This window comes from Oryzias latipes, chromosome 9 (assembly GCF_053564925.1).
Source record: "Oryzias latipes strain Hd-rR chromosome 9, Olatipes_Hd-rR_3.1".
Classification (NCBI taxonomy): Eukaryota; Metazoa; Chordata; class Actinopteri; order Beloniformes; family Adrianichthyidae; genus Oryzias; species Oryzias latipes.
Window position 1 is genome coordinate 1,275,282 of NC_136245.1, and position 16,268 is coordinate 1,291,549.

Sequence of the window (16,268 nt, forward strand, 5' to 3'; positions counted from 1 at the left end):
TTTGAGTGACCTAGATTGTAAAAGTGCTCTAGAAATAGAACTAAAGTTTGATTTGATGGGAGTTGGAGGACAATGGAATGTGGTAGAATCATAACAAAAATCTCACTGTCCGTTTAGCGTGGGACATTTGGCGCCATGACATGTGACTTGTTTGCTCGGCGATCCAGAGAACACATCAAATTCAAAGGTAGGATTTTCTAACCAGCAGGTGTTTCTAAACATCCAGCTCATCCACAGCAGAGAGGACTTCCATCATTTTACTACAAAATCAGTGAGAGATTTTAGGAGAATGTGGTCATTCTATTTAGCATGTTTGACTTTTTACTCAGAAATGAGTCATCTGAACTTTGCCAGTTTCTGGGAAATGATGTGTGCCTCTGCATGATTGCTACATAGTTAAATAATGAAAGGAGGGCACTGAGCTCAGTGGGGGCGGGACGGGTGTGGATAAAAAGATGTGCTGCTAACTGACAGCAGAACTGTGTGAAGATGAGGAGAACTCTTCAGCCCCCGCTGGCCTCTCTGGCCTTGGTTTCCCTGATGTCTCTAGTTGGTGCAGCTCCGCTGTGAGTACCCCACCAGCATCTGCAGGAAACAGCTCTAAGGATGTTGTTTTCCACAGCCAGATGCTTAAAGGAATGGATGTGAATGGGTATGCTGGCTACTCTGACTCACCAGCTAGACCAGCGGTGGGCAAACTCCTGGTAATCTATCTCATAAGAGGACGGAAAAACATGGAATCTGGATGAAAAATTTTATAATTTTGATTGAGCATTAATATATACTCTAAAAAATAATGCAGTCTTTATTTCAAAATGTTTTATTTGTTCTCATTTTAGTGCCAATAAGTTGATGTCCCTCAGGGAAAATGCAAACATAGAGAAATGCTTCGTTCATTCAGTGTTGGAATGATCAGATAAATGAGTGTCCGGCTCAGAAAACACACATGAACCACTGAAAAACAACAACTCTTCCACCACCACATGAATGCAGAGAAACTCTCTGATCCTAAACAGAGGTCAAGTTATTTGTAGTGTATCATTTATGGGGAGACACCACAACTACGGTGGAAAATAAAGCGATTAAATAGTAAGTAAATAAATTGTACTTGCAAAGATGCAATGCAATCATTATCCATCCATCCGTCCATCTTCTTCTGCTCATCTGGGACCGGGTCACGGGGGCCGCAGTCTAAGCAAAGTTGCCCAGACTTCTCTCTCCCTGGTCACTTCCTCCAGCCCCTCTGGGGAGACCCCGAGACATTTCCAGGCCAGCCTAGAGACGTAGCCTCTCCAACATGTCCTGGGTCTTCCCTGGGGCCCCCGTCCAGTGGGACATGCCTCTTGGAGGCGTCCAGGAGGCATCCGGCCCAGATTCCCGAGCTGCCTCAACTGGCTTCTCTCAATGTGGAGGAGAAGCAGTGGGACCTCATTCTTTCTGTCATGACCCAGAGCTCTTGACCAAAGGTGAGTATTGGAACAAAGATCGACCAGTAAATTAAGAGCTTTGCTTTGTGGCTCAGTTCTCTTTTCACTACAACGGACCAGTACAGCAAACACATAACAGTGGACACTGTGCTAATCTGTCTATCTTCCCGCCACGTGAACAAGACCCCAAGATATTCAGAAATAAAGTCTCAGACTCAGCCAGTTTCTGGCTTGATAAGCCAACAAGACGACAGGACTAACCAGGGCTCGACATAGCCATTTGTCCGCTGGCCCGGTCCTGTTTTTCGAGCAGTGCGGACCACAAGACTTTATTTTTCACTTGTCCGCTCGGGCCACTAAAATATCTAACGGTTTATATATTCTTCACCTTTTTCAATAAAGTAAATTTTGCGAAAACGTGTAGATTTACCTCGTCTTCATAATTTAGTTTTTCTGCTAGTCCTGTGTTCAGACTTCAAGGGTTTCTATGGGAAACCTTTGATCACTTCTCCTTCTCTCCCGCCTGCGCGCGCTCGGCTTTCACTGCCGAGCACCACGTGGCACGCGCTCACTACTTTTTTTTTTTCAAACTTTATTGAATGTAACAATTCAATACAAAACAATGTTAAACAGCAACAACGAAGGCACAAGCCAGTGGGTTATTATTACATTTGATTATAAATCCGACACCGTCACTGAAGAGAGACTGAAGCATGTCAGAGATGTGGAAGACATGGCAGGAATAGATAGGAATATGTTGGATGGAGTAGTGGGTATAATTAGTAGTATGGACAGCAAGATATTTAATGAATGCATTGAAGATGAAACTGTATGCACTAAGCTTTAAGCTGAATGTCAAAGAATCAAAGGCAACTCCAAATACCTGAATCTCAGACTCAAATGCAGTAGAATGTTAAACTACTTAATTTTGTTTTTCTTTACAACACTGTATCAGGGCTCCAGACTGCGAGCAATTGGTCGCATTTTGCGACCAAAATTTGAGAGTGTGCGACTGAATTTTACATCCAGTCGCACATGTGCGACCAGTAAATTTGCCTCCCCCACCCTTCGTATTTTTTTATACATTAAACGTGGAAGGGGCACGTCAATGATCAATGAAATAATCAATGAGACGCAAACGCACACGCACGCAGGCAGACACACACACTCGCGCACATACTCATGAAACGCGAGCACACACTCGCGTGATGCCTGTGTGTGAGGCGGCCACTGCGTGTGAGAAGAATAGGGAAAGCCACTGTGAGTGGCTAAAATGCGTGGAGGGGGAGGGGCCTAGAGCTGACCAACCAATCAGAGTGGGGTATATGACTCTTCGGGGCGTGACAATGACAGGGTTTGAAAGCAGGACACCTGACAGCCCCTCCCTCCCCGGACCACATGAAGGAGTTCCTTACTTTCCTTTAGAACGTATTTATTCGCTCGTGATTTTCTAAATACATGCAGTCCGTGCTGAACTTTTCTCTGGGTCACACAGACCCGGAGGAAGGTTTAGGTTTTGGTTACGGTTACGGCGGCGCATCAAACGGGTTACGGCAGCACACCGCTCCCGTCCCGCGGGAGTCGGGTCAGCTGAGGAGAATGAATGTCCCACACCTACATGCGTGACAGCTAACGGGGCTTGAACTTTAAACACGCTCGAGCAAAAACAACATTAGTTTTAGACACACTGAAAATACGTGTGGAAAATGCAACGATAGACGTTTTTTAAATGAACCAGCACCTCGCCTGGAAATGGAGTTGTCCTTAACATTCAGTTTAGTTTTAATATTCTTCTCCCCCTTAGTATGATCTGTGTTATTATATATTTTATGATTATTTAAGGTTTTGTAATGTATGTAGCCTTTTTTAATGAATTGGTATTTTAAATTATTTTGATTAATCACTCCACTACAAAAACCATCAGGACACATGTCCCATAATGCATTGTTTTGGAGTCTGTAGGGCAGCTTTCAGTCAGTTCAGTTTCCAGCTGTGTCCGGGTAGGTTTGCCCCTTACTCCCACCCCTTTCTCCTGAAATTTTTGTGATGATTGACAGTTAATGTTGGAGCAAAAACAAAAATATATGTCACATACCAGGTGATCTGCGCAGCGTTGAGTTCACCTGGGTGATCTCAAACACGCTTATTGTGCATCTTGGCTGCACCTATTTGGTGTCACAAAGATAAATTTCCATCAGTTTTCTTAACTATTTGTACTGTCATGACAGTGATGCTTTTGTCAGTTTACCTTCTTGGTGCATCTTCAAAAGTGCAGATTAAAATGTGACACTGAATTTGAAACAGCACATTGTAATTTCTGCATCTATTATTAAAGTATTTATTAGTAATACAGTGGAAATTAGTAGATTTGGTTAGAATGTTGATTTACGGTATGCGCCCCTAAATTTTCTGGTTGTGCCCCTAAAATTTTCAGTTAGGGGCCACTGTGCTCCTAGTGAAAAAAGTTAGTCTGGAGCCCTGCTGTAAGCAGTAAGTATTTCTAGTTAGCTGAATGATCTCAGTTAGACCTGCACAATATGAGGAAAACTCGCGATATGCGATATCAGAGATTAAAATTGCGATAACGATATAATTTGCGGTATATAAACAAACAGCAAAATAACCATTCCCAGTTTAAAAATTATACTCCAAATGACCCACGTTGACATAGGTTACAAACATCTAACATAACAGGGCTCCATCTGATTGGTCAACAATGTGAAGGCGTCCATCCGATTGGTCAAATGCATTAAGGGATTTATTTGATTCGTTAAATGGTTCTAGCTGCCATTAGATTGTTTTAACACATTTAAGGTTTATGATTTATTGCGATATTTGCCGTTAGAAGCACCATGAAAACTTCTGAACTAGTGTTACCTACTACACTGCAGTGCTCTCTTCAAAACATCTGAAACAGACTAGAGCAGATTTAAGTTTGATATGGTCTATTTTCAGTCATTGAAAAGTGTAGAAATAAGTGATGTCACCAGACTGCACCAAATTGTACCATATTAAAAGTTTCCGGGGGGGGCATGCCCACAGACCCCCCTAAAGTTGCAAGCACCTGCGGAGCGGCGGGTCCCGCTATGCGCGGTGTCGGGCCAGTAACTTTCAGGCAGGGCCAGTAAGTTTCAAAAACTACTGGCCCTGTGGGCCAGTGCAAATTTCTGGGCTATGTCAACCCCTGCTAACATAATCTGCAAAGAGCAGAGAGGAGATCCTGTGCTCCCCAAACCAGACTCCCTCCAGTCTCTGGCTGCGCCAAGAAATTCTGTCCATAAAAACTATAAAGGTTGATAAAGGGCAGACCTCCCTGAGTCCAACATGGACCGGGAACAAGCCCAACATACTGCTGGCTATGTGAAACAAGCTCTTCCACTGGTCGTACAGAGACCGGACAGCCCTCAGTAAGGCTCCCCGGATCCCATACTCCCAGAACACCCTCCACAGGGTGTCCAAACGCCTTTTTCGAATCCACGAAACACATGTAGACTGGATTAGAGTTGGTCCACTTTTCCGCTTCCGGAAACCGCATTGTTGTTCTTGGATCTGGGTTCTGACCACCGGACGGACTCTCCTCTCCAGTACCCTGGCATAGACTTTCCCAGGAAGGCTGAGGAGTGTGATTCCCCGGTAGTCAGAACACACCCTCTGGTCCCCCTTCTTCTGCCAGTCCAGTTAAATAAAAATAAATAAAAGTTGACTCTATTTATCCCACAATGTGGAAATTTGTTCTCCGCATTTGACCCATCCCCTAGGGGAGCGGTGCGCTGCAGACAAGCCACGCTCGGGAACCATTTGGTGGTTCAACCCCCCAATGCTGTGTGTCAAGCAGGGAGGCTTTGGGTCCCATTTTAAAGTCTTTGGTATGGCTCGGCCTGGGTTTGACCCCATGACCTTCCAGTTACAGGGTGGCCACATACCAGTTCCACTGCCCAACAATGTCCCCAGTCAAAGTCAACAGCTCCCCACCTGCAATGGAAATGGTGACTGCAGAAAACTGCTTTCTCTTCGGAGGGTTTGGCAGAACCTCTTCAAGGCCTCACCGAACCGGGGTTTCGGACCGGGTTTTTGCCTCCACAACAGTCCAGGCCACACCTCGCTTAGACTGCCGGGACCTGTCGCCTGCCTCTAGAGTCCCACAACCCTGCCATGCCTGGTAGGACTCTTTCTTCAGCTTGACGCATCCCTTACTTCTGGTGGACACTACCGGGTCTTTGTTCATCTGCATGTCAATGTGTTTTTGTTTTGTTTGTTTATTTTTGGGGGGGGGGGTGATTTCTGTGTAGAAATGCAAGCTACAAACACAAAGACAAATTTCACACATTTATGACAATAATATTTGAAATACCTTTAACCTTTTCAGACCTGAGTCCGCGTATTTGGACATCACATTTTGGGTTCTGTTGCCACATTCTGCATAACTGGAGCCCTGTGACTGTGTGTGTAGAAGCTTAACTCCAGGACAAATCCTGGTAAGCAACACACTTATGTACTAACATATCTGCACAACCTTCACCCCTTCACCCCCCCCCCCCCCACACCATCCAATCTTTTTCTCAGATCCCACCTGCAGAATTCAGCAACTATCCCTACCCAGAATTCCCACCAGTTAAACATTATGTTTATCTGGAAGCAAAGTTCCCCAACCAGCAGGTGTTGGAGAAAGTCGTCCTGGTGTCCTTCCAGTCTGGGTTCATTTTCATTCAGACCGACAACACCCTGTACACCCCCAAAAGCAGAGGTAATCCCTGTTCCCCCTGAAATAACAAATGTATGGCCTCCATGTTCTCAATCAGCTCACTGTCAAAGTTGTAGTGTCCTCCCTGAACTGAGAGACTGTGAGATCAGAACCACAGTTGGATCACAGCTAGATCACAAATATGACTAAGCGTCTTTCTCTCTAGCTTTAACTATGCTGCATTTACAGGGTTAAACCCCTAAAAATCCAAGTGCACATGCTCAGGTCTATGGCAACTTGGGGTGGTTGGGGTCAAGAGGTAAAGTAGTCGTCCTCTGATTGGAAGATCCCCGCTCGTGTGTTCAAGTGTCCTTGTGCGTGACACTGAACCCCATAACCTTCCTGGGGGTTGTAGGTTGGCGTCTAAGAAGGTAGTAAAGCGCTGTAGAAGTGTACGCCATTTACCACTGAAGAATGTGACTTTAAAATAGGCAACAATTCATTCTATGGGTGAGGGTCTAGCTGACATGCAAATGCACCAAAATACGCAACCCAAATGTCCCACACATGCATGAAAACAGCACATGCAACAGGAGAGTAAGGCTTGTGTGTGTGTCAGTGTACTACAGGCTGTTTGGCGTGACGCCCCGCATGGAGCCGTTGGACAGCAGCAGCAACGCCCGGACTGACAACACTGTCTCCATCCAGATTGTGGTACATTTTTGGACTGTTCCGTGTTTTTAGAAAGAAGAATAAGTGAAACAGCAACTGTTGACTAATGTCTGATTCCAGACCCCTGAGGGAATCACTTTTGCAAAAAATCTCATCTCCCTGCTAGCAGGAATCTAGAGTGATGATTACAAGCTGGATGAGTTTGTCAGGTAAGTCCTTCATCCATGTGCTGCCCCAAAAAAACCTATAGATGTGAGCCTCTACAGGCCGATGCTGCTCAGCAGACAAATAGACATATTTTACAAAAGAATAGTGGATAGAAAAGATAAAAAGTAAAAACAGTTTTCAAAATAATCAACAAATAGTAAACAGATGTAAGACAATTTCAATCTAAAGGCTCACTGGAGTTTAAAAATGCTCTTCAGTGTACGGATAAACAGCATCTTGGACTGGTTCCTTTCCAGCTGCTCCGTTTACCAAAGCTACGCCTTCTGCAGCTTTACATGCTGCATTATTTCCTACCATAGCTCTTTCAGACTGCATTTATTGTTCTGTCTCCTGCAGCTTTGCCTGATGGAGTTCTGTCATACTTTAGCTCCTCTTCCTCCAGCTGTTTGCTGAAGTTCCATCAGCTGCATGTCTCTTTTCCAGTAGTCTTGCAACACTTTTGCCTGCTGCAGTCATGTTTGTTTGAGGACAAACTTTCCAGATTTGATCTTCCTGAACTTTCTTGTGTGTTTGTGTAGTCCTGGACTTTGGAAAATTTTTGCCAGTTTCATGAACGACCCGGAGAAGCGATTCTCAGCAAACTTTGAGGTCAAGGACACTGGTAAAATTGTTTTACATTATAAGTAAACTGGCTTTATTTTCTTAAAATGATTAAAAACAACATCTGCTAAAACTTTTTGAAAGTGTCCTCCAGCTTTGAGGTGAAGCTCTCCTCTCGGTCTCCATTCTTCCATGTGGACGGCCAATCTTTGGAAATTCACATCAAAGCCACGTGGGTGAATTTGTCTTTAGGAATTTGTTCTGTAGGTTTCCATGATAAACTATGTTTCGTATGCAGGTGTGCGTTTGGACAGGTAGTGAATGGCATGGCCTACGTGGTGTTTGGGGTCATGGATAACGGTCAGCAGAAAAGCCTCAATCACTCTCTCTCTCGAGTGCCGGTGAGAACAGAGCTTACCATTTTTCCAGCGCCGTCATTGGGATCATCCTGCAAAGCTTCATATAGTGAGAGCAGCATGTCTTTCTCTCCTTAGATAGAACACGGAACAGGAAAAGCAGAGCTGAAGAGGGATCACATCACAAAGGCTTTTCATGACATTCGCCAGCTTGTGGGCATGTCCATCTTTGTTTCTGTTAGCGTGCTGACAGTTGGTGGTAAGAGGGACGCTACAGCCTCGTGTCAGTCGTGGCGATTCAAAGTACATTTTGAAACTCTTCAGTGCACACACACGTTTGTGTTCTTCTGCAGGAAGTGAGATGGTGGAGGCGGAGCTCAAGGACATCCACATTGTCACATCGCCCTATTCCATCACTTTTAGAAGAACTCCAAAATATTTCAAACCAGGAATGGTCTTTGACGTGACAGTAAAGTACCAAGCTACATTTGCACTGTTTGACTCTAAACTTTTCTAAGCTGAGTCCTTTGAAGGACTGCCACTAAAATAGCAGAGCACAGCTGACCTCACATAAAGATTTTAATTGTCTGTTTCTGATCGGCAGGTGGAGGTTTTAAATCCTGACAGAAGTCCAGCACAGAACATCCCAGTAGTTGTGAATCCTGGAGCTATCAGGGCCATCACTGTTAATGGGATGGTGAGGCTACCCATCAATGCACCATCTGGGGACCAAAACCTGCAAATCTCTGTGAGTCTTAACCTCTGCAAAAAAACAAGTAATTTGTAAATTCAGTAGAAAAAAAATCAGGATTTTTTTTTAGATATTTGCAGAGAAAACCTGAAATATTGCAGTTATATGTTTAATGATTTCACCTTTTTCTGTAATAAGACATTTTTCTTGGATAGAGTTCTCCGTCAGATGTTTCTCTGGACACTGGGCAACATCTGTCAATTTATTCAAATATCTATTAATTTGGCTTTTTAAGAACATGTTTGCTGCATTTTTGATCATTTAAGTCATTTTAAAAGCTACAACTTACAAAATACATATATGTGGTTGTTGTGCAGCAGTCGAAAAAGATGTCTCTTAACTAACGATTAAACTAGGGGAGCTGTCATGGGACATCCAACACAAATGGGGTGATTGGGCAGACTAGTAAAAACTAAAGTTTTGCATTAATATTTTTGTTTAGTGTATTTTAGTCTGGGTCACACAGGCACAGGCGCAGTTTGTAGGTTTATTATAGAGAATTAAAAATGTAACTCACGACTCTACAAGTAAAACAACCATTAAATAGCCATAAAAATTGTGGGGCTTAACCCGCCTGAAGATGCGTGACCAAGTTAACAGGTGTGGAGGGAAACCTGAAACAAAGAAACACCCCACTCACCACGCCAGACTCAGACCGTGAAGGGGGGGGTCCACATCATCAGGATGACCCCTCCTTCTCCAACCTAGTTCTGGTGAGGCGCTGGACACACGTCATAATAAAAATATTAAAAGACAGAGTGCCACCTCCACAAGAGTCCTGGGTGGGATGCCAGCTAAGACCCGACTGTCCAAACAAGGGGCAAACGCACAAACTGACAACACCTGATCAGCCTGTGAACCTGGTTTACCCTGCTCTAACAACATGTAAAACACGACTACACCGTAAGTGTTTTGGACAGTAAGCTCTATTTTTACACGTTCTGTTTATAATCTTATGGACCAAATTTTTTAGGTACTGCCAGCAGGTTGGAGGGGGGATTTGGGGGGATTTTTGCTGGAGTTGTTCATACAAATTATTGGAAGAGAGGTGGGTGAGGAGGTGAGAGGCAACAGTTTTTTCAAGGATTTTTGCAATGAGTGGAACATTAGAAATTGGGCGGTAGTTATTGAGATTGGTAGGATCTGAACCTGTTTTATTCAGTATGGGGGTGACAGCTGCTGATTTGAGAGCAGGAGGAACAGTTCCAGTCTTAAGGGAGGCGTGAATGATGAGAAATGAGATGAGATAAAGAGGGGAGACTGGCCTTGACCATAGCAGTGGGAATTGGGTCAATTTGGCAGGAGGATGTTTTGGATTTTTTAATGAGTTCAGTGATTTGCTCAACTGATGGTGGATGAAATGATGAGACTAACCAATGGGGGGCGCTGGTGCCGTTAGATTTTGACTTGGATTGGATTGAAGTTGTTGGTGAATGTCATGGATTTTTGAAGAGAAGTAAGAGGCTACGGCGTCACAGAAATCAGAGGAGTACAAATGAGGAGGCAGTGAATTCTGGCAGGTTGTTGTGTGTGAGAGGATGGAAAAAAGGGCCTTTAGTTGCCTTTAGCGGAATTTATCAAACCGGAGAAATATTCTGATTTGGTCTTGGAGATGGAGTCTTTGTATTGGATGATATGGTTATAATACATGTCTTTATGAATAGTTAGCCCAGTTTTCTTGTAAAGTTCTTCTAGTTGACGACCTTTAGCTTTGAGTTGTCTGAGGATTGGAGTAAACCAGGGTGCAGAAACATTGAATCAAAAAGAACTTGTTTTGTTTGGGGCGAGAATGTCCAGAAAATTATGGAGGTTCTAATTGTAGTGGGAGATCAGTTCCTCAGGTAGAGAAGCACTATCAGGACTGGGCAGGCTATGGATGAGTGAGGATAAATTGTCCAGATTAATGTCCCGTAATTTTACGGAAGCTTATGGTGAGTGGAAGATGGGATTTATAAGAACAGAGAGGTTGACATGAAAAGATAACAGCACATGATCAGAATACGGGAGGGGGTCATATTAAGGCAGGAAACAGTCTTTGGTGAGGGAGTTGGTGTCATTGTCCATATGAAAATTAAAATCCCCTAAAATTATAACACTGGGTGGAAGAGTGGAAAGGTGAGTTAAAAGAGCAGAAAAGTCAGCAATAACATTTTTGACTGATTCTGGGAGTCTGTAGAATGCAGCAACAATAGTTGGAACAGGGCCAAAGAGTTGACATACACTTGCATCAAAAGTCTCATAAAAAGGGATAGTCACAGGCGTTATCCTCCAACACTCGCAATAGATCATGGCAAGCCTCCCTCCGCGGCAAGGATGCAAAGTGGTTGCGCGATGTAAACTAACCCCGGAGGGGTGGCATCATTCAGTGAGGTGAAGTCATTTGGCTGCTGCCATGTCTCTGTTAGGCACTTAAAATCCAACTTGTAGTCGGGTAGGAGATCTTGGATGAGATGACCCTTGCTCGTGAGAGAGCGGATGTTCAGAAGACCAAAGTTGGTGGAGAGTTTGGCAGCCGCATTGTTGGCTGACCGAGGTAGACGGGCCAGGAAGTTGTGATTAGCGCAACGACTAAAGTTTCTCGGCGGACGGCGACTGGCGGACCAAAATGACTTGATGGAGTTGAAGTTGGAGTTCTTTTCATGGATGATTCGATGCGAGCCGCGGTCAATGTATCTCCGACGGGGCTGGTATAGGATGTCTGGGTGCTGGAGCAGCGCTGGTGGTGGTGCACTGGTGGGGAATCGAGTGGAGAAGAGTGAAGCTTGGCAAAGTCAGCGACAGAGTACTGGAGCAGGGCTTTCAGTGGATGCTTGAAAAAAGAGAGGATGATCCAGGCGACTCGAATCCAAACACAGTTGATCCACTTTGTAGCAGCTTTGGGAGTAAGCAGCAGGTAAGCTAGCTCACACAAACTGAGTATATGGTGATCAGAGCTCAAACGTTAACGTACAATGATCCAGGTGACAAACTGCAGATAATTGCGAGAAGGTGATAAGTGAGGAAAATGCACATTAACAGCAAAAGACATAGTCCACATGCGTAAGTAGAGCCTTAAAAGTGGCATAAATAGAGTCCAGGGAGCAGTGGCAGCCAAAACATGCCAGCTTTCACTCCAACGGGAAGTCCCAGTTGAACTAACTTTTTGTTTTCACAGGCAAAAACTGATGACCCACAGATTTGACCTGATAGACAAGCATCAGCTTCTATGGTTGCAAAGCCATACTCAACCAACAGTAAAAGTTACATTTCTATTGGTAAATAAAATCCAGGATCACTAAGCATGTGCTATAAATTAAACAGTTTCTGGTTTGGTACATGGCTTATACTAGTCTCACTAACTTTCAGGTGTGGACACAGCTGAGGTGAAGTTAGGAGACAACTTGAAGGTCAACATTATCCTCAACAAGCAGACTAGTCAAGACATCACTTACCTGGTAAAACTTTTGACTCCTGGGGACCACATGTCATAAATATGTTCCCCTGACTACATGTTTACTGAATACTGTGACTTTGTCCCCCCAGATTGCCAGCAGGGGACAACTTGTTAAATTTGGACGTAAAAAAACCAGAGGTCAAACACTGATTGCGTTCTTAGTTCCCATTTCCCAGGAGTTGCTTCCATCTTTCCGTATCATTGCCTTCTATCATACTGATGAGAACGAAGTGGTGTCCGACTCTGTGTGGGTGGATGTAAAAGACTCTTGCATGGGCTCGGTGAGATGCTTTGATGCAACTGTTCATTCTACCTGATGAATGCCAACATGACACTTTCTGCCTATCATATTTTCTTTATACCTTCATGGACTTGTGTGAAACGGACTGCAGTTAAGACTGGAGCCGGTGAGACCAGCCAACTCCTTTGAGCCCCACCAGTCATTTAGTATGAGGGTGACCGGAGATCCGGGCAGCGTCGTGGGTCTGGTAGCTGTGGACAGAGATACCTATGTCCAAAGCAACAAGCACCGCCTCACGCAAAAAAAAAGTACGCCTCTTGTTGATCTCTTGTCAGAGGATTGACAAGACAATGATCCCACTCCATCATCAGATTTTCTGGCGTCTTCGCAGGGTATAACCTTTAGCTGTCCACATTTTTCCACATCAGGTGTGGGACAAAGTGGAGAAGTATGACACAAGCTGCTCACCTGGAGGAGGAAAAGATGGCTTGAGTGTGTTCTTTGATGCTGGACTATTATTTGAATCGAGTCAAGTATCAGGGACAGACAGACATGGTGAGTACATTTCCACTGAGTCAGTAGTTTCATGGACTCCTGTAACAACTTCAGTGTTTGACCAGATGCCGGAGGCGCTGAGGCATGTTCATTGTTCTTGAGAATAAAACATTTAATAAAAACACATTGTTTCAAGGAGTCACAGAGTAGGTAGAAACCCAACACAGTGGAAGACTTTATCCAACAGGGTTAAAAGATGGTATGCTGCAAATCATCTCTGACGGTTTGACTGAACAGACGTGAAACCAGAAAGCCTCATCAGTGCAGTGTGTTCTAAGAAGGGCCAGAGGTGGAATGTGTAGGAAGAGCTTTCAGAAGCTTTAAGTCCAACTATATTTTTATGTATTGTAAAATCGTTTTTAGTGGTCTTTTAATTAAGATTATGCAGTTTTTATTTTTCTGAAGATTCCTGCTATTTCATGTCCACTACACGTGTCTACCACAGATGAGGACTTTTCAAGTTCATTCACATCTGTCTGTTTGTGTTCTGATCTTTTTCAGAGCAAAATTGTTCTGTACCGTTCAGGAGGAGACGATCCTCAACTACCACAGACATTTTAGGTGAGAAACAATCTCCTAAAACCTCAAGAAAGTCCATTTGAATCAATCTTAGTTCTTGGTGGTGGAGAAACAAAAGACACTATCCTCATTTTTTAGATGGAGCAAACTCCACAGTCTCTGCTTTTGCATTCCAGATGAAAATGATGACAGCTACATGGACAGCAGCGACATAATATCTCGCAGTATTTTTCCCAAAAGCTTTTTGTGGACAGAATTCATTCTTCCAGCTTGCCCTGCAGAGTCACCCAGCTGGTAAGTAAAACCCCCGACCACCACTAACACATTACTCTACTTTTGTAGCAATTTCAGAATGTGTCTTTCAGAATGGAGGAAAAGGATGTGTGCAGTGCAGCTTCTAAACGTGGGAAATATCTACAAGAGGTCAGAGTTGAGCCCATGACCACGCGATCAGTGCCGTTCATCATCATTCCCATGAAGGAGGGCCTTGTTACATTGGAGGTGAAAGCGACTGTCAAAGACGGGTACCTGAGTGACGGAGTGAGGAAGGACATGTGGGTGTTTGTAAGTCCAACACATTAACTTTCTCAGTGCCGTTAGGATGCAGCTTTGTTATCCACACAGGTGTTAGCGAGGCGACATTTTGTCAACTCATGTCACTTAATCACATTATTAGTAAACTCACCGCCTAATTAGATATGGTTGGGTGGTGAGCTAACGCTGTTCTGACTGTACATAATTAGAAAAACTATTATCTGCCCAGTAGTGCTAAATATTCAATTCATGTCAGTTATATTTATATGGCTTAATATTACAACAAAAGTTATCTTAATGGGCTTTGTAATAAACATTATAATATCTCTGTCACAACTGAGCACCTCAACAATCCACAGAAATTTTGGAAGGTGATCAAATATTTCTCTGTGAACAAAAGCTCACATGCTCTTTGATACTTTTTTTGAAAAACCCAGTCCGAGTTTATGACCGAGCTGAGGTTTAAAAACTGTTTCAATCATCACTTGATATCATCTGGCCCTTTCTTTGATTCCGAAGGAGCTACATCAGTGCCTCCAGTATAAAATCTTTTGTGTTTTCAGATGAAACCTTTACATAATAATAATAATAATACATTTTATTTATAATGCACCTTTCATTCAATGAAACTTCAAAGTGCTACAACAAGATGTGAAAATAAAACTCAATAAATATTCGCACATTATGATACAAAGGTAACTTAAAACTATAAAAGTAGCACTTAACAAGCATAAAAATAAAAACCATGAGCAATCATATGCTTTTTTCAAAAAAAGGAAATGTCTTCAAAAAGGCGTTAAATGAGTCATTTTACTGTGAATCAAGTTCACAAAGCTCTGAGGACTCTGAATAAAAAAAAACTCCCAGGCCCAATCTGATAGAGCCTTTCTTTTTAAAAATGGCTGTTGATTTTATTGCTCTGCGTCTTGCAATTCTTTTTAATCTGTCAATTGAACATCAAAAATGAACCAACTCCAGGCAAATCTCCAATTTGTGTGTCTGGTAAAAAAATCTTGAATCTCTTGTATGCGATCAACTTAAAGAGTTTTTAAACTCAAACGAGCGTCTCTCAACATTGCAGTCAGGTTTCAGGAAAAAGCACTGTACCGTTACTGCTGCTACAAAAGTGTCATGGTTTGGGTTTCTTTGTATTGGTTTTTGCTTTCTATCTTGTTCTGTCATGTTTGGGTTCCGTTTCCTGTTTTATTTTGAAAGGTTTCCTGTTCTGTCATGTTCTTGAGTTTTACTTCCTTGGTCCCAATCTGCCCTGATCATGTTCACCTGTGTCTTGTCAGTCATGTCTGTATATAAGTCTTGGCTCTCACTGTCAGAAAAAGGGTACGTTTGTGAACACTTAGGGTACAAATGGTGAATTTGTACCCTCAGTGAGTCATCGTTACACCTTCGGGTACTCATATGTACCATTTAAGGATAAACAAGGTAAAAATATGTTTCCAACCGTCAGAGGGCCCATGTTTGGACCATTTATTCCACAAAGGTACAATGACTTGTGTGACAAAAGTAGTAATTCAAAGTGTATGAAATGTCACCCAAAATCATTTAATGAGTTGTTGGTTATTTAGAAAAGATGCACAAAATAACCAAATATATTTAAGAGACCACACATCTTTTAGGACTAGTTCTGAACAGTACACAAGCACATTATATTTTATTGATTGTGCAGAGCATCAAGATAATAACTTTTAAACATGTATTAGTGTGAGCCTGTTTTTTTTTAATGTATATAAGAGCTGTTTAAGTTTTGCTTTTAATTTAGAGCAAAAGCACAATGTAGACAAAATTGACGTTTTTAACCTTATATGGTGTACTTTAACTTGGCCTAAGTTCAAATTAAATAAATACATTTCTATTCTTTGAGCTGCTAATTTAAACTAATCTGCTAAAATAAGCTGCTAATTTCTTCTAATCATACATTCTCATAAAAAAAGTAATTTTTTCTTATTACTACGTTACATTTAGTGTACATATCAGTACCTTTTAGCTTTTGTACCTACACAGGCAAAATGAGTGTACTTTTTTCGGAGTTACCATCATTTTGTTCTAATTTAGTAATTTTTACTCGTTTTAGACTAAAATCATTTCGATTGGCTGCTAAAGACGGTGTAAAAACGTAGAGGAAATATGTTGGAGTAAACCAGCAAGACCACGCCCACTCGACCTTTTTAAGTTTCGTTTCTTCCGCCATTTTGTTATCCCGCAGTGGACGGTGGAAGACAGAGTCTGTGATCGAGGTAAGTCGGCTAATTGCTCAAAAATAAGTTGGAAGCCTGTTTTAAGCAGGTTCGGTTGTTTTATCTGCAAGGAATAACT

At 42.7% G+C, this 16,268-nt stretch overlaps 1 pseudogene across 1 annotated transcript in view; it reads left to right on the forward strand.

Annotated features, from left to right (window-relative positions):
- The first annotated feature begins 5,368 nt into the window (after window positions 1-5,368).
- LOC101158285 (complement C3-like) overlaps window positions 5,369-16,268 on the forward strand; it is a 39,853-nt pseudogene continuing 28,953 nt past the window's right edge. The window contains exons 1-14 of the transcript XR_013658026.1: window positions 5,369-5,413; window positions 5,991-6,171; window positions 6,728-6,822; window positions 6,901-6,989; window positions 7,527-7,609; window positions 7,693-7,780; window positions 7,847-7,949; window positions 8,043-8,163; window positions 8,258-8,373; window positions 8,509-8,652; window positions 11,810-11,909; window positions 12,001-12,089; window positions 12,178-12,369; window positions 12,481-12,637. The product of XR_013658026.1 is annotated as a complement C3-like (transcript). The remainder of the gene's footprint in view (window positions 5,414-5,990; window positions 6,172-6,727; window positions 6,823-6,900; window positions 6,990-7,526; window positions 7,610-7,692; window positions 7,781-7,846; window positions 7,950-8,042; window positions 8,164-8,257; window positions 8,374-8,508; window positions 8,653-11,809; window positions 11,910-12,000; window positions 12,090-12,177; window positions 12,370-12,480; window positions 12,638-16,268) is intronic.